The sequence below is a fragment of the Mauremys reevesii genome, linkage group 16 (genome assembly GCF_016161935.1).
Source record: "Mauremys reevesii isolate NIE-2019 linkage group 16, ASM1616193v1, whole genome shotgun sequence".
NCBI classification, from domain to species: Eukaryota; Metazoa; Chordata; order Testudines; family Geoemydidae; genus Mauremys; species Mauremys reevesii.
Genome location: NC_052638.1, coordinates 16,515,285 through 16,534,002, shown reverse-complemented (window position 1 = coordinate 16,534,002; position 18,718 = coordinate 16,515,285). Strand labels below are relative to the sequence as shown.

Sequence of the window (18,718 nt, the reverse complement as noted above, 5' to 3'; positions counted from 1 at the left end):
GAAAGCGATCTGAACTCGGATGCACTGGCCAGGTAGACAGGAAAAGCCCCGCGAACTTTTGAATTTCATTTCCTGTTTGGCCAGCATGGAGAGCTCACCAGCACAGGTGACCACGCAGAGCTCATCAGCACAGGTAACAATGCAGTCTCCTGAGAATCGAAAAAGAGCTCCAGCATGGACCGCATGGGAGGTACTGTATCTGATCGCTTTATGGGGAGAGGATTCCATGCTAACAGAACTCCGTTCCAAAAGACAAAATTAAAAAACATTTGAAAAAATTTCCAAGGCCATGATGCAGAGAGGCCACACCAGGGATTCAGTACAGTGCCGTGTGAAAGTTAAGGAGCTCAGACAAGCCTACCAGAAAACCAAAGAAGCAAACAGAAGGTCCGGGGCAGGGCCGAAAACATGCTGCTTCTACGCTGAGCTGCATGCAATTCTAGGGGGGTCCGCCACCAGTACCCCACCCCTGTCCGTGGATTCCAAGGTGGGGGTGGTAATCTCAGCCATGGCTGAGGATTCTGCGGACGGGGAAGATGAGGAGGAGGAAGAGGAGGACGAGCTTGCAGAGAGCACACAGCACTCCGTTCTTCCCAACAGCCAAGAGCTTTTTCTCACCCTGACGGAATTACCCTCCCAGCCCTCCCAAGCCACTATCCCAGACAATGAAGCCATGGAAGGGACCTCTGGTGAGTGTACCTTTGTAAATATAAAACATGGTTTAAAAGCAAGCGTTTTTTAATGATTAATTTGCCCTGAGGACTTGGGATGCATTCGCGGCCAGTACAGTTACTGGAAAAGTCTGTTAATATGTCTGGGGATGGAGCGGAAATCCTCCAGGGACATCTCCATGAAGCTCTTCTGGAGGTACTCCAAAAGCCTTTGCAGAAGGTTTCTGGGCAGGGCAGCCTTATTCTGTCCTCCATGGTAGGACACTTGACCACGCCATGCATGTAGCAAGTAATCTGGTATCATTGCATGACAAAAAGCCTAGCTGCATATGGTCCCGGTGTTTTTGGCATTTAAGCAACATCCATTCTTTATCTCGCTGTGTTATCCTCAGGAGAGTGATATTGTTCATGGTAACCTGGTTGAAATTCAGGAATTTAATTAAGGGGACAGAGATGGCCATTCCTACTGGGCTGTTTGCCTGTTGCTTAAAAAAAATCCTTCCTTGCAGGTAGCCAAGCAGGGGAAAGTGGGGGGTGATTGGCGCTGAGCTTTTTCGTGTTTGGCTAGCAGGGATCTTCCAGGCTACCAGCCATGCGGTGGAGGGAGGGGTAAAGCAATCATCCCAGAGAATTGGATGGGGGGTGTGGTTTCTGCTGCTGCATGTTAACAGGAAAGAAGCAGCACTGAACGGGCTTTGCTTGGTATTTGGGAAAGGAGGGGACTGTGTATATGAAGGCTGCAGAAGCCGAAAGACAATGGCTTACCATGGCCACATGCAAGTTGAATTCTGCTGCATCTGTGAGACCTGCGTCTGTGAGATCTCTAATACCAGAGTCGCAGGCACTCAATATTAAGATGCAAAATGCGACCTTGTAGTGAAATCACATGTGCTATGTAAGGTGAATAGTGTTGTTCACCATGAAAGAGTATAACCATTGTTCTGTAAAATGTATCTTTTTAAATACTTCTCTCCCTTTTTTCCCTCCCTCATGCAGCTGCAAATTTTTCAAGCCTCCCTACTCCGTCCCGAAGGCTCTCTCAGATAAGGCGGCAGAAAAAAAGACACGAGACAAAATGTTCTCGGAAATCATGGAAGTGACCCGCAAGGAAAGAGCTCATCTGAATGAGTAGAAGGAGGTGGTATCAAATTACAGGAAAGATGCCAGTGAATGTGAGGACAGGAGGGACGCTCGAGATGGAGGGGGCGGCAGGAAGATCAGCGGTGGCGGGATGCAACTCTGGGGCTGCTGCGTGATCAAACTGACATGCTCCGGCATCTGGTGGAGCTTCAGGAACAGCAGCAGGATCACAGAGTGCTGCTGCAGCCCCTGTGTAACCACCCTCACCCCTCACCATGTTCCATATCCTCCCACCCCACCATAAAGGTCTCCCCGTTACTCTCACAGAGATTGTGGAGAATACAGCAAGCAGCAATAACAAAGGGGACATTGGTTTGGCTGAGGTCTGAGCGAGTCAGTAATGTGTGCCAGCGCGCCTTTAAACAGCCAAATGCACATTCCACCACCATTCTGCACTTGCTCAGCCTGTAGTTGAACAACTCCTGACCACTGTCCAGGCTGCCTGTGTATGGCTTCATGGGGTAGGCTGGGTCCCCCAGGATAACTACAGGCATTTCAACATCCCCAACTGTTATTTTCTGGTCTGGGAAGTAATTTCCTTGCTGCAGCCGTTTAAACAGAGTAGTGTTCCTGAAGACGCGAGCGTCATGAACCCTTCCCGGCCATCCCACGTGGATGTTGGTGAAACGTCCCTTGTGATCCACCAGTGCTTGCAGCACCATTGAAAAGTACCCCTTGCGGTGTATGTACTGGGTGCCCTGGTGCCAAGATAGGGATATGGGTTCCATCTATCGCCCCACCACAGTTAGGGAATCCCATTGCAGCAAAGCCATCCACTATGACCTGCACATTTCCCAGAGTCACTACCTTTCGTAGCAGCAGCTTAATGATTGCTTTGGCTACTTGCATCACAGCAGCCCCCACAGTAGATTTTCCTGCTCCAAATTGATTCACGACTGACCAGTATCTGTCTGGCGTTGCAAGCTTCCAGAGGGCTATTGCCACTCGCTTCTCAACTGTGAGGGCTGCTCTCATCTTGGTAGTCTGGCGTTTCAGGGCAGGGGAAAGCAAGTCACAAAGTTCCATGAAAGTGCCTTTACGCATGCAAAAGTTTCGCAGCCACTGGGAATCGTCCCAAACCTGCAACACTATGCGGTCCCACCAGTCTGTGCTTGTTTCCCAGGCCCAAAATCGGTGTTCAATGGCTAGAACCTGCCCCATTACCAGCAGGATCTCCAAAGCGCAGGGGCCCATGGTTTGAGAGAATTCTGTGTCCATGTCCTCATCACTCTTGTCGCCACGCTGCCGTAGCCGCCTCCTCCTCGCCTAGTTTTGCAGGTCCTGGTTCAGCATAGACTGCACGATAATGCGCGAGGTGTTTACAACGTCCATGATTGCTGTCTTGAGCTGAGCAGGGTCCATGCTTGCCGTGGAATGGCGTTTGCACAGTTCACCCAGGAAAAAAGGCGCGAAACGGTTGTCTGCTGCTTTCACGGAGGGAGGTGTGAGGCTGTACCCAGAACCACCCACGACAATGTTTTTTGCCCCATCAGGCACTGGGATCTCAACCCAGACTTCCAAGGGGCGGGGGAGACTGTGGGAACTATGGGATAGCTATGGGATAGCTACCCACAGTGCAACGCTCCGGAAAGCGACACTAGCCTCGGTACATGGACGCACACCGCCGAATTAATGTGCTTAGTGTGGCCGCGTGCACTTGACTTTATACAATCTGTTTTAAAAAACCGGTTTCTGTAAAATCGGAATAATCCCATAGTGTAGACATACCCTAATACTCCAGTCTCAGCCACAGAACTACTATTTCCTTTAGCTGTACCCCTATGAATGCTGTTGAAAAAGCTTAGCTGGTAGTAAAATATTTATCTCAGTCACAAGAATGAGAACAATTCAGTTACCTTAGAATAATCCAAAGTCATTGAGTTTTTAGTGATAGCTACAGACCTGGAATCTTCAAATCTCGCTTCTTGCAGGAAGTCAAGTGTCTTTTAAACAGGAGCTGAATATTATTCAATGGGATCCACGCTGCAGGGCTAATGGAAACTGAATGCTTCAGGCCCATATATTTAGTGGACAAAATTCCAGTTTCATAAACACTAGTGGTGAGAAATAGAACAGTGAGGTTAGAACCAATAGCTCTTCAGGCAATTATGTTAACCATAAAATGAGGGCAGTGGAAAATTGTATATAATTTCTCCTTTCATTTCTTTTGTATGGGTATTATAATCCTTTGTATTGGGGTATTCTCTGGAAAAATCTTAAAAAATAAGAATTTGTGGGAACAAGCAGAAAAACACTAAAGTCACAAGCTTAAAAATAAACAAAGAAATTCTAAAGTCTCAGGTAAAATAAAAGTATACTTTATACAGTATAATATGCCATCATGAGTATGCTTTAGTGCAACTGGAAAATACTATAATTTGGAAGATTTACATTTTTAGCCCTGGCAGGCCTAAAAACATATCCAGCTTCTTACGCAGTAATTGTTCCATCCTCCAATACCCAGAAGCCTAGTCAGAGGCTAGACACCCTATTATTATGGACCGAGTTAACAAACATACATGGGCATGTTCCTTAGAACATTGGTATTCATTTGATGCCTCCCTTCATTTTGCTTGTCTATTCTAGTCTGGTTAGCAGGCAGAAAATGGAAATTCTCTAAGCACTTTGTTGCTGTGAGCTACCCTGTGAACTAGTTGACATTTTTGGGAGCCTTCCATTTGAAATGCAGCCATCTCTCTAACAGGATGTAGTAATACTGACTATAAGTCAATAATAACTCAACAAACGAAAGTTTAGGATATGTTGACTAAAGTCAACAGAGCCTTTACTGGTAAAGCACAACTTGAGGGTAAGCGCCCAGCCACACTTAAGCAAACAAAAGTTTGGTCAAGGCATCTTGAAACTTTAATCACCTTGCTGACAATTACCATCATATCGCAAGCCTTTTTCCTTCACAAGGGAAGGTTATTTGAAAAACTGGTTTTGACCAATTCCACCTGTCCTTGGATTCCACCAATTTCTTTGATCTCTATCCATCTGGGACCTGACAGGGGAACTGAACTGAGTCTATAGTGATAAATATGGATGAGACTTTAAAGCGGATAATGATAAAACATCCATATTGGTTTTATTACAGCTATCAGCAGCTCCTTGATTCAACATTGACATCACAGGGCCTTGATTTAACATTGGCATCACTGATATCATTGAAATATAGACAGCACTTTTATACCATTGACACCGTCAACCACAACCTTTTGATTGCATTGTCGACTTGCCTTTGAGATCTAGGACCAGTGGCTAGACTGCCCCTTCCTGCATATTCTCTCCTCCCCCCCACAGCAATATCCCAAAAGAAAGCCCTGGAGGGTTTGCACTTTCTCCCTGTATGTGAGATCAGACAGGGTTCCATTTTATCACTCCTACTCAGTGTGTATTAGCCACTAGGGGAGACAGAGCCATTCTGCTGCTGATACTCCGTTCTAGGTCTCCTTTATATTAAACCTGGATTCTACCATTTGATTGCTTCCCCACTGTCTGATAGATATAGGAATGTGGATGCAAATGAACTGCTTCTGACTTAGCCTGGATAAGACAGAAGCTTGTTGCCAGCATTTAACGGAATAGGAAAAGGCAGCTTCTTCATCCCCTATTATCAAAGTCTTATATGACCCACAGCTGCTCGTGGACTCTGGGAAATCACTAGTGCCTCCTGATGCTCCTTATCTGCCTCTGGGTCAGAGACTCCAGCCATGGCTGTCTAATGCAGTCCTCACAGTGGTCATGTATACCCTTGTCATCTGTGAACTTTGCTGTTAAGAGCTCCACCTGGGGTTACACTTTATATTGCAGAAATCAGCTTACACTCCCCCTGCCCCTGAGTGTGAACACAAAGCACCCGCCCTTTAATGTTCATTGGCTTCCTCCATGTTTCTAGCAGGCATGTGAGAGCACTGAAGATTATCTTTACATGCCTGAATGATCTGGGAACCAGTTACCTGAGAGACAGACTCTCAAGCCAATCCAATAGTTGAGACCCACTGGAAAATTCTTACTGCTGCTCCATGAACATGAACACTCTATGTCCAAAGGTCAGGGGTTATTTCTGGTGAGGTTCCTACCTTTGCCCTTTGCTCCCTTTGGCAGCCCAGCAGAGTCCTAAATCCCAAGACCTCCAGGATACAAGACAGAATGTGTTTAGTCTAGTTGGTGTTTGATTGACTGATCTTGTTTTCCTTCTCAATTTTTGTTTTTACAAGTAGCATCCATAGCATGTAAGTTCTGTTCAAGCCTTTGCAATTCAGTTCCTTGTCACCACAACAATTCAATATTAGCAAGCTGAAATCAGTAAACAGAAAATAGTTGTGCAAAGAGTTAGAAGTACATTAATACTATATCTCTCAAATCTTAAAAGCTGAACAGTAAGTCTGCTTCAATTTCTAAAGTATAGCCTCAATCCAAAATACATTTGTTCTGGGCTTCCAGGGAAATATAACCACACCAGACATCTTAAGTAACCTTCCCAAAAGTATGACTAAGGCATTAGAATGGGATACAGGAAACTTGGGTTCTATTCTCAGCTCTGCCACAGACTTGTGCCTTGTAAACTCGGCCAAAGCTACTTAATCTGAGCCAATATCCTTTAAAGGTCAGTGGAAGAATTCCCACTGTCTTCAGTGGACTATGGATTGGGTCTTCTATGCTTCAGTTCCTCATCTGTGTAAGGAGATAATAGTGCTTCCCTGCCTCTGAGGGATGTTGTGAGAATGCTGTATGATCTCATTGCCTCACAAACAAAATACCTAGATACATCAATAGACAATACTTATCATTAGTATTAGAGAAGAAAATGTAGACGTCAACTAAGATCCGGGCGCTGTTGTGTTAGAAGCTATACAACCACATAGTCACACACAATATGTCCCAAAGATCTTACAATCTAAATACACAGATAAAGGATCACTATCCCCATTGTACACTGGGAAACTAAGGCACAAAGAGATTACTTGCCTTGCCCAACGTCTGAGCAGAACCAGAAACTGAACCTTGATTTCTTGAGTCCAGCACCTTAATCACAATGCTAACGTCAATGCCATTCCAAACTGTGTTTGTAAACTGGCACGCCTGTGTGCTTGTCTGCTACCTGTCATTAAACTGATTCACTGAACCTACTACTACATGCGCACGCGCGCACACACACGCGCGAGGAAAACCATCACAACTATTTCTGATTATTTTTATTAAAGCCTCATTTACACGGAAAGATTTTTTTTAAAAGCTTGTGTGATGTTGATTTGTTTTGCTTTAACAAAGTTTCATTGTTGCTAAATGTCAGTAGAGTCAACTGGTGCCAAACTTCCCACCGGGCCACCTGCTGAAAGGACCAGTTGACTCCTTTACACACAGAACTAGCAGACATTATTTGGAATAATTCCTCCCAAAATGAAGCTAACTGTCTTCCTGCACAAAGATATCCATCATGAGGCAAAACGAGAGATGTGATAAATTAAGCTGGTACCTCTTCGTTCTGTATGTTATACAACAAATACTGAGAATCCTTTTCAAAATAGAAAATCAGTTCTGGGATATTGTGTCTTTTTAGATGTCCATAGGGGATACAGCTCTGATAAATCTAACTGGATTTTACCACAGCTCCTTATAATATGCCTGAAACCACTTTCACCAGTAATAAAAAAAAAATGTACACTTTATAAAGACAGCTTAACTATGAACATATTGGCTAGTATAATGTCTCAAATCTGAATGTGTCATTGTAGATTGAGTCATTTTATATCTCCACTTATGTGTTAAAAATCCCCAGAAACGGTGGGATCAGAATAGGAAAAAGAAGCAATATGTTCAGAATAAAATGTAATTATTCAGAAATAAGACCTGACCTCTTCGTCCACCTCTCTCTCTCTTTTTCTTGCATCAGAAAGTAGGTAGATTTGGACAAGCAAGAAAACAACGTAAAACTTTTTTCTTTAGACAACTGTGAAAATATGTGCAAAAATGTCTTCAGTAATTTGGAAGCACTGTGAAAACACATGTTAAAAAGAGTAACCCAGGCCTTCTGTGTAATAATAGCTGATCTTTGTTCTTTTGAAAGCATATCTCTATTACTGGTTTCCTTTATGATGTTAAAGAAACTAAATGGTCTGCTGATTAGAGCACGGAACTAGGAATTAAGAATCATTGGGCTTTATCACTGATTTGCTGAATGACCTTTGAAACTTCACTTCTCCTTGCCTCACTTTCCCCATCTTATAAAATGGAGATACTTACTTTTGTAGCAGTGAGACAATTAATTTTCATCACAATGATTTTCTCTGGGCTTGGAAACAACAAATATTTGTAAAGTACTTGGAGATACTTGGATGATGGATGCTACATTTACACTATAGCCCTTATCCATTCCCCCTCACTCCTCCTACTAGGAAATGTCGCAAGAAAACAAAAGTATAAAGTTCCGTAAATCACTGGATAAAAAGAAGAAGGTGTTTTCTTAGTTTGATACGGGTAATTGTCTATTCAGGAAAAATATAGCCATTTACAAAAACACAGAGGAGCCTTTATTTTTCCCCTGGACTTGTTAAATATGATCAGGGTAACCCCACAAGGCATTCTCCTTATTCACTAGAAAAACATGGTTCAGTAGACAAATACAATTTGTCATCTCTGCTGGACTCTGGTCTATATCCTTCGGAAATGCCATTTTAATAAGCTTTGGCATGGGTTATTCTCCCCCTCCCCCCTTATTTATTACAGACGCAGCTACAAAATTCATTACTGGACTTCAAGGGTGGGTGGGGACAATCACACAATAACTATACTAGGGCCCAACTGACTTGCCTGGGACTCTATAGGCATTGGGTCTGCATGCATGGGCATTACTGCAGGATCAGGGCCTGAAGTGCTACCAAATAACAATGACTATTACATTGTGGGGAAGGGATAGCTCAGTGGTTTGAGCATTGGCCTGCTAAACCCAGGCTTCTGAGTTCAATCCTTGTGGGGGCTATTTAGGGAACTGAAGTAAAAATCTGTCTGGGGATTGGTCCTGCTTTGAGCAGAGGGTTGGACTAGATGACCTCCTGAAGTCCCTTCCAACCCCAATATTCTATGATTTGTCCTATAACCAATGTGTATCCAAGTTATATCCTAAATATAGCTCTTTGCAGTTCACCTTTTTTCCAGGAGCTGCACTTTTGAAGTCAAAATGGGTATAGCAGAGAACTGAAACCCAAGATTCATGTTTTCTAGACTTTTACCTTTGAACCAGATAAACTTCCCTGCACCTGGAAATGCATTGGAGGAAAGGCGGGCAGTAACATTAATTCCTCCTCAGTGTCCATGCTGGGGTTTCCATCTATTTTTTGATGCCATGAAGAAGCGTATGAGGAAGGCAAGTCCTATTCCCAAATAAAGACATCCTATCCTGAGCATAGTGTCCCTTTCCCTCCCAATTCAGTTCCATTTTTTTCTCCCCTTAAACACCTAAGCAAAGATACATTAAGTGCTCTAGGGTTTTTTTAATGGGTGGAAGCTGAGGAGGGAATATTTGAATTAGCGAATCTCTGGGCCACAACCCTTCCACCCATTATTTTTATTGTTTTGTTTCCCTGAAGCACAAGGGATGGGAGGGAAGCCCTGCATCCTGCTAAAGCCTATGCTGCTTTGGAGCATCTGACCTAATCCCTTGAAATAACTGGGCAGCCACTCATGATTTCTCCTCACATTTGCACTAGTAATAGTCAGGAGTAGCTCATTTAAGTCAACTGGGGAAAATGAGGTCCCCAGTGTTTACTGTGGGCTGAAACCCCATATTTGCCTAATCCCTTGTCTGGAAGAGATAGACCAGAATGAAAGTCACCACTTACATACTGTATACACAGATGACCCCACAACAGGTCAGCAGAGAAAACGAAGAATGCCTCATTCTACTGAGCCGACACAAGATCAGAATGTAAAGTATCCATGGTTAGTTTAACCAGGACATCATGGCTGTGCGAAAAAAGTACCCTGGGATTTCTAATGAACATAAGTGGTCAGGACCTCAGTTTTATGGCTGAAGACAGAAATTTAGCTCATCATTAAATCCATAGGATCAACTTACAGTTAGCATACAGTATTCAAACAGCACTGTGTATCCTTTACAGAACTGAGGCTGTCCATGTGCACAAGTTGTTATAAATTTTTTATGCTATGGAGCAATGCATACCTCAGTAGATGAGATTAGAATGAGGCCCAAAGCGTTCAAAAGAATCAAGAGAGCGTTACTCCAGCGGATGAAGATGCAGTCCAATTCTCTCTCTCTCTCTCTCTCAGCCCCCCTTACCCTAAGACAAGTATTTTGGAGATCTATGTAATGTAGAGCAGTTAATACAGACTTTGAAAGATTGACATGGCACTTATCTAAATTGATACTGAAATTCCAGGATACCTATTGCACTTCAGTTGATAGGAACTTCAGAAGCTCAGAGTCAAAACTGACTTTAGAAAACCACAACAGTACATCTCACCTTTTCCAATAGAAACTGTAAGGTACTATGCCAAGGGCATATCAGCCAGACTTTTCTATTTCAGCTGAAATAAAAACCACTATCTGATAAGCTAACATGATCAATGTTCCAGGGACTGCACAAATGAGTAGAAAAACCTTAGAGTTTAACAAAAAAACGAAAAACACACAAAAAAAGTTTTCTAACTTGAATTAAAACTCTTAAATTCCCCTCATGTAAGTTGTTCATTTTGCATATGCGGTTACATTTTTAAAGGTTATTAAATTATATATATATATTTTATATATATATATATATATATATATATATATATATATATACACACACACACACACACACACACACACACACACCAACCTTTGCAAACAGTCTGAACATTCTGATCAAGATATAAACTCCCAGTAATAAAGGTTTTTGCATGTCTACATTAAGTATTATCCAGAAAGTATTGCTATCTTTTTCAACTGAAGAAAAAGGCATGTTATTCAAGATGAACTTTAACACAATTCCATATGATAGAGAGAAAGATGGCAAGCTTTCCAAATCTATCCAAAAGCTTTTGCAAGTTCTTATGTAAACACTAGGAACAAAATGGGGAACTAAATCTATGGTAAAAAACAAAACAAAAAATCCCCAATTTGATGACTATAAAGTACATACTTTACCCAATCTCTGCCTTACTTCAGTTCATTTGTAAAAGTAGAGCCAAAAAGATTACTGGAATTCATAAAAAGCAACACATGGAAAGCAGGAGATAATTTCTTAAGACCACTTCTCCATGCTAAGCTGCACAGGTTCTAAGAGCCATCAGCTATTCACTAGTCCTTCATTTTTCCTGCAAAAGGTGTTGAACCATATCAGTATTAAATATCATAAGGGTTTATTGTGACTTCAAAGCATGTGAGCAACTCTGGAGTTCTGTGAAGGGAGAATAGAACCCAGTATCACAGATTCATCAGTGGAACAGTAAAGATTATAGACTGATCTGATTTTGTTTTCATTCAAACTTTGGTAATAGTTATATTTGAAAATCTCCTGAGCTTTTATTCCCCCTAGAGAATTGTGTGAAGCATGTACATCACCCCAAGTATCATTATTTCTATAACCATATTCTTTTGACAAAGGAAAATTCTCTGTGACAAAATAGACAAGTAGTTGGATAGATGACATATGAGTGATATGTTAAACAGATCAGGTAAGGAAGGCATTGAGCAGAACTGTAATCTATGTTTCATGCATTTCAGACAATATTTTAAATGAAGTTCCATTTCTTTCCACTGCAGTCTTCTTGAATTTCAGCAATTACTGTACATCTAAAAGCAGTGATGGATGAACCACAGAAGATCGGTAGCTATAGTTTTGTTCAGAAACACATTAAAAACCTGCCATTTCTAGGCAGCAATTCTCGATTTCCGCTTGGCCAGAAACACAGTGATATGTAGCATTTCTTTCACCATTTTAAGTTTGTTGTGCTTCCAATCCAAGCTGAAAATTAGTGGATTTTTTTTCTAAAACAAGCACAAAAATGCAACCAACCTTTTTAGTGTGTTTTGTTGAGTTTTAAGTCTAACGCCTATTGGGAAAATTCCCATTGAGTTCAATGGGCACTGCACTGGGCCCTAAATGATGGTTCCAGTTGGTTTTATCTGAACAAAATGGCAACAAAGGGCAAAAACAAAAGGGCTACAAAAATGATTAGGGATATGAAATGGCTTCCATTTAAGGAGAGTAATAAAACTAGGACTTTTCAGCTTGTAAAAGAGACAACTTGAGGGAGGAGATGATAGAGGTCTATAAAATCATGACTGGTGTGGAGGAAGTAAATAAGGAATTGGGGGTCACCAAATGAAATTAATAGGCAGGAGGTTTTAAAACAAAGGAAGTAATTTTTTCCACACAACACATTCAACCTGTGGAACTCCTTGCCAGAGGATGCTGTGAAGGCCAAAACTATAACAAGGTTCAAAAAAGACCTAGATAAGTTCATGGAGGATAAGTTCATCAATGGCTATTAATGAGGATGGGCAGGGATGGTGTCTTTAGCCTCTCTTTGCCAGAAGCTGAGAATGGGCAACAGGGGATGGATCACTTGACGATTATCTGTTCTGTTCAATCCCTCTGGGGCACCTGGCATTGGCCACTGTCAGAAGACAGGATATTGGGCTGGATGGACCGTCGGCCTGACCAAGTATGGTCATTCTTATGTTCTTATCAAGTTGATCCATCCCTACCTTAAAGTTTCATAATTCACAAACAGATGCACCCTGTCCCATACTTCATTGATATACATTGACAAGGAAAACCAAGTTCAGATTCTTAGAAACAGCTTCGTTCTAAAGCCCTTTATGCAAGAAAGTAGCATCAGTTGATCCATAGCTGCAGTTTGGATAATAAGGACAAAGACTAGGACAAACAGAGAAAACTAGAAAGGGAATCAATACACTTCAGCAGTAACTGGGAGAAAAGGGATCATGATAAAAGGTACTATGTGTCGTTTTACAAGTAATATAATACAGTTCTCAAAACTGAAGCAATGATTCATTCTGTACTAGAAATCATTATGCTTAAATCTTATGATGCGGATCAGGCTTGTAAACTGCTAGAACCAAATTACATTCCAAAAGGGTGGGTGGGAGCAGATTTGAAATAGGAAACCAGCATCCATTAACTGAAGTCTTGTGAATACAAAGCTCCCCAAAGTCAGATAGAAAACCAGCTGAGCCTTTTTCCTGTTCTTAGTGAAATTCAGAATAATCCAGCATAGAAAGAGGAGCATTATAGAGGCTAGTGTAACTTTATTGTGAACATAATAATCTTTCACTATCAAATGTGACATTTTTAGAAGCATGATTAAATGTCACTCACCTTAAAATGTATTTAATGATTAGTCTCCATCCAGCTCCCAGGGAAAGAATGTCTACATTCATCTAAATGTTTTCGTTTCCTTTTTGCTATACATTCTGTTAGAAAACCATGGGCAGTCACTGAGATGGAATTTAACTGCTCCGGATGTGTATTCTGCTGGTGCTCATATATGGAGGTTAGTTGATATCTCAAGTGACCAAGATGAGCTGTCCCTGTTTAGAACCATATTTCCTGATTTAAAACCCTGGGCTCTGGTTACTTCTGAACTCAGAAATAGGTATTCAATAAGTGAAATACTGCAAACAAGTCTGCCACCAGAGCATGTAAAACAGAACACCTCCAAAATCTTTCAAAAATTTCCAAGATTTTTGTAAGAGACTAAAGTAGTGAGTTAGTTGCTTTTCGAGTCTCATAATGGCTTTAGAAATGTACTGAGGTATTTGGTTTTGACATGAAAAAAAATCTGTCGGTCAGGTATCATTTCCAACATTCATTTCCAACTATATTGGAAAATACATGCAAAATAACTTGGTTTGAAAGGACCTGATCCTACAGGGGTCTGGACAACTTCAATCACCACTGAAATCAATGGCTGTTATGTGAAGACACTTAAGTCCCTTGCAAGATTAGGGCCATAGCTAGGCCCTCAACCAACACTCCTAACCTGGGTTCAGCTAAGGCAAACTGACTAAGCTGCTTTTACAATCTCCCAGATCCCATAGTACTTTGCAGCACAGGAGCAAAAACTATTACAAAATGCTGAATTATTCTTTCATTTTCCTTTTAAATTTTTCTTCCTAACTCTCATTAAGAGGAAGGAAAATAAAAAAGTCCTTTTGCAATGTACAGAGTTGGAACTCCATCCCCTTCCCTTCCCTTCCCTTCCTCTCTCTCTCAAATTAGCTGGGAGCAGCTGGCAGCCCTTAGAACAGATGACCCAGTTTGAATCACTGTTGCCCTGCCCCTCGCATAGTCATTTTTACCAGTGCACAGTGAGTGTAAAATGCTACCAAGGTACAGGACAACAGTGAATCCAGTCCATGATATGCTGGCAGGCACTCTTCTAAAGAAACCATGGCATTGGCATCTGCAAACATAAGACTTATCTTGTCTCCAGGTCCCTCCCAGCTGGACCCAATGCTTAGCTGCCTACCAGACTTGTCATTTTTCTTCCAGACAACAGGGCATTCCTAGCCTGGAAATTGCTGTTCATACCTACCCCAGATTAAAAAAAAAATTCATTCCTGGGCTCCTTAACAAGAGGAGAGCACCATATGGAAATCTCTGAGACTAATTCCTCTGTTCTGTCTTCCTGGGAATTGCAAACAGATTTCTATGAGTGTATGGACAAATTCTTTCATGGTCAGCCCTTATCAGGTGGTGGGAGCCTGAGCAGGTCAGATTATTGCAGAGCAAAAATTCAGTTTTCACTTTAGCTGATTTCCTAAAAAAAAAGGCATCAAGAAGAAAAGACAGACATGATGGGGTAGGGGTAGGGGTAGCGGTAGGGGTGGGACATACATTACCTTAGACTTATTTGTTTGGTTTGGTTTGGTCTGACTTCTGACTCTGGTTGATTTTTCCTTGTCAGATGAATAAATTACAGCAAATATCACAGCAACACAACAACTTCATACCCCAGTACTGAGTGGAGGGGAATCTTTTTTATTGTTCTTAACTAGCTTCAAAAATTCTACATTTCACTACAAGTAAACATTAAAATGAAGGAAGAAAATAACTTGAAAGAAAATACTTGCCATGAGTACAGATTCAACCACATTACCAAACCAGGAGCTGAAATAAAATCAAAGACGTCATCTAGTCTGTGTCTTCACTCTAAGAAAAGTCAAATATTTATATATTAGCTTGAAAGTCAGGCACATCCAGTAGCATATCACTATCACATCATAGGTTATGTTGGCTTCCTGCTCTCACATCTCACAAATTAGAGAGGAAATAAATGCCTTTTAAGTAGTTGCTTATTGGGAATTTGGAAGTATATAAAGCACATCTGGTTTGCCTTGATATCTGCTTCACGATAAAGCCTGGCTTAGAACTGTAGAGCAAAACAGAGTTCATTGGACTATGAAAATATATTGGCTATATCAGGCATCATTTTCTTTTAGTTCACTACATTACAAATTACAGTCCTTGTTGTTCTATGTCCTATCGCCTGCTGTTTGTCAACCTCACTTACTGTGGGCCTGGTCCAAGGTTCATTGCAGTTAATGGAAAGGCTTATATTAAGTTTAATGGGTGTTGAGTCAGGCCCCACAGTTACAGCAGTTGATCAGCAGAGCGATCATCTTCAGACTTCACAAAGGAAATTCATTTCTAGACAGAGAACAAGTATGAGAAATTTCAACCCTCCAAATAGTTTTTGTTGGAGATGTTACAAAGCCAATGAAAATAAGATCTCAGAAAGAAAAGCACCTTCTTAACTACATATATAGTGAAACACCAGAGAAAAGATTGGTCTTGTGCCAGTTTTATGTATTCTTCTTAAGACCCTCCATATTTATCTAATAGGTCATCAAAGCAAAAATCACCAGATAGTTTACCACCAGATCCCTTCTGATTTTCTGCCATACCTTTGAGTTACCATATCTCTCTAAAGAACACCCTCCCCCCACCCAAAGAACAAATAATAGGCACTCCTGAAAAGTAACTTGAGAAAACCGGTTTTACTAATAACAGCCTCAACCACACTGTTAAATAAACACACCGCACTGTTGTCATAACAAGAAATGAAGAACCTGAAACTGTTACACATGTAGAAACTGTGTGGTATGGTACAAAAGGCTATAAATCTATCCTTTCCCATCTGTCACCTGGTTGCAGACACTTTTAAAGTATCAGATAGTATCTCAAAGGCAAGGGAAGTAAAAGTGAGCTCTCAGTGACTATGTCTACTGCAAATGTAACGTACCAGCTAGTGTGCATGTCTACCACTGTCCTCTACTGGACGGAATCAAAAACTGTTTAGATGTATGGCATAGGCCCTATACATCTGAGAATTCATGGAGATTCTCCTTTGTCACAAGTGATAGGGACCTGGGCTTTTAGAGCAGGAGGATGAGAGTTCTGTTCCCACTGTTGCCAGGATGTTTTGATTAGCCTTAAGTCAGAATGTTTGGGTTTTTTTAAAACAGATGGAAGGAATTAAAAAAAAACTGACTGATGACTGAAAAGTTCAACTGGAAAAGTACCACTGGTAAAGAAAAGTCTCTTCCAGGGATCAACAAGCAAACAAACAATCTATCAAGATGACTGAGTCATATGTCAAAGTCATCCATGGATCAAATAGTTCAAAATTATATCACAAACTTATTTCAGGCAGTAGAACATCCTCCTGAGCAGCTGTTTGTGCCAGAAAGTAAATACTAAATATGACAACAGTATAGAAAGTGGGTGGGTTTGTTGTTTTAATTATGTTTATTTATTTTATCTGTTTAATATTATAACAAGATTAAGAATATAGCAAGATCCTAGGATACATTTGCTGATCAGTTATTTCCTGCATAATATAACAATGGTAACTTGAGCTTCAGCAGGTTACTGTAGCTGTTCTCCACATCTGGAGTCTGAAGATTTTTATTAGTAACTTGTAGTCTATTTGAACTAATCATGTTACACATCCGTAGTAGAAATGTGAGCAAGAACATTGGCTACCCTGTGTATCTGAACCTCAGTCTGGAAAGAAAATAAAAAGTACCCTTAAAACCAAAGGTGAGATTAGTATGTCATGCTGCCAGCAAAGCTGCAGTAGGTTCTAATCCATCCTCAAGACTCCAACATCTGCAGCATTATTTAAAAGAGAAGAGCATGATAGGAGTATTGCTTGCATTTGCCAAGATCCAAGTTTATAGATTTTGTGGGTTTGTTGCACACGGTATTAAAAAGATTTCAGAAAATCTTATACTAACATTTTGTGGTTCAAAATCGTTTTCTTTTTTTCATTCCTGAAAGTCTATGGCATATTTGCCAATGCTCTGCAGGCTCCTGACAGAGCTATCTTTGGATACCTGATAAAAGAACATGATGAACGTTCTTAAGACTCTAAATAAGTTAAAAAAACAATCCCAGAATCCTTGTATAAAACTTTTCTGACTGCAGTCAAACCTCTCAGATTGCTATTAGTTTTATTAGTTTAACAATTATTAAGTTATTTCTAGAACTTCTCTTTTTGTTGTTAGGCTACCCTAAAATTGAAAGCAATATTTCTCAGGCAAAATGTTGAACAGATTTACAGACTCTACTGCAAATAGATCAACAGATGAAATATTGTACAAAACCCAAGATACAAAACCTACTGTACATAGAGATTGGAAAAACTAGTTCCTCTATATTTAAAGGGAAACTAACGGAGTAAAGAGTGCTTTTCAGTAAATGAAAATAGGACTAAATTAATAATTACTAACAGTTAACACTAATGATTATTTATTTTTAACATCATATCTATTGGCTCATAATATGGGGAAGCACAAGGGTGGCTTAAAAACCCTTTTTCCTTCCTCCACTCCTGAAATCGTTCATGCAGTGGAGTTAGGAGGAACAAAGAATTCATGTGTGTGTGTGTTTCTGAGACACTCAGATACTATAGTGATGGGGAGGTCATATAAATCAAGCAAGCCAAAAAACCAAAATAAATTGTAATCTGTGTGATCACACAGTGCACACAATACACTCCTGTGTTTGGCCCACTTGCCAACTCTCTGACTTCCATGCTCTCTCTCTTCCCTACGTTGCTTGCATCCATTTGTGATGGATGCAAGCAACCTGTTGTGAACTGTGGCCAACTGAAAACTTCAAGGCATTTTGGCCCCTTAGGTTTTAATTTTACTCTCCCTAGACAAAATCTGGTGGATCCTGACCCTGCCTGGTTTCTTAGAGCATAGGTGCTACAATTGGGTTTGCAAATAGGTGTCGGGGGTTGCAACTACCTTGCCCTTCCCATATTGCTAAATGGAGGAAAGGTACTGGCTACATCCCACTAGATGGGATGGAATATGAAGCATCCCAGTATGGAAAAGGCTGTAAGCCAGGGGCTTAGAAACTTTGTTTCCCCATCCCCGTTTAGACCATCCACATCTCCCCCATTCCAATCAAAACACCAAGGCCAATCTCAGTCAAATTATTCATGTTGTGCAAACACTAGCTGAAATTGACACAAAACTGGTATAACCTGATAAACCTGTTTTACCCCATCTCTGTTGCAACCTGGCCTTTTTGAGACTGTTACAGTTAAAGGGGGGCTGGGGGTGGAAGTCTTTATTGGCCTTTGAGTGATCTGTAGATGGCAGCCTAGCAAATTATAAAAACAAAGGTGAGGCTCAAAAGGAAACAAATGCTCTCAGTTCCCCAAAACAGATAATGTTTTCTCCATACTTGTCAGTTAAAAAGCCCAACCTTTTCTATTCAGCTCATTTGTAATAAGACAGGGGGAAAAGCAAATACAGTTACAAGTGCTCGTCTATATTTGTACCATACTTAGCTCAGTTTTAATAATTCAAACCAGAAAGTGGCTAGCTCTGGCGTGAGGGTGCTGTACAAAAGCAG

At 41.0% G+C, this 18,718-nt stretch overlaps 1 long non-coding RNA gene across 1 annotated transcript in view; it reads right to left on the bottom strand.

The window, feature by feature from the left end:
- Positions 1 to 14,916: 14,916 nt before the first annotated feature.
- Positions 14,917 to 18,718, bottom strand: part of LOC120384203 — a 98,560-nt gene continuing 94,758 nt past the window's right edge. Inside the window, exons 4-5 of the long non-coding RNA XR_005588673.1 lie at positions 15,357 to 15,493; positions 14,917 to 14,995 (exon numbers count right to left, since the gene is read on the bottom strand). This is a non-coding gene — a long non-coding RNA (uncharacterized LOC120384203). The remainder of the gene's footprint in view (positions 14,996 to 15,356; positions 15,494 to 18,718) is intronic.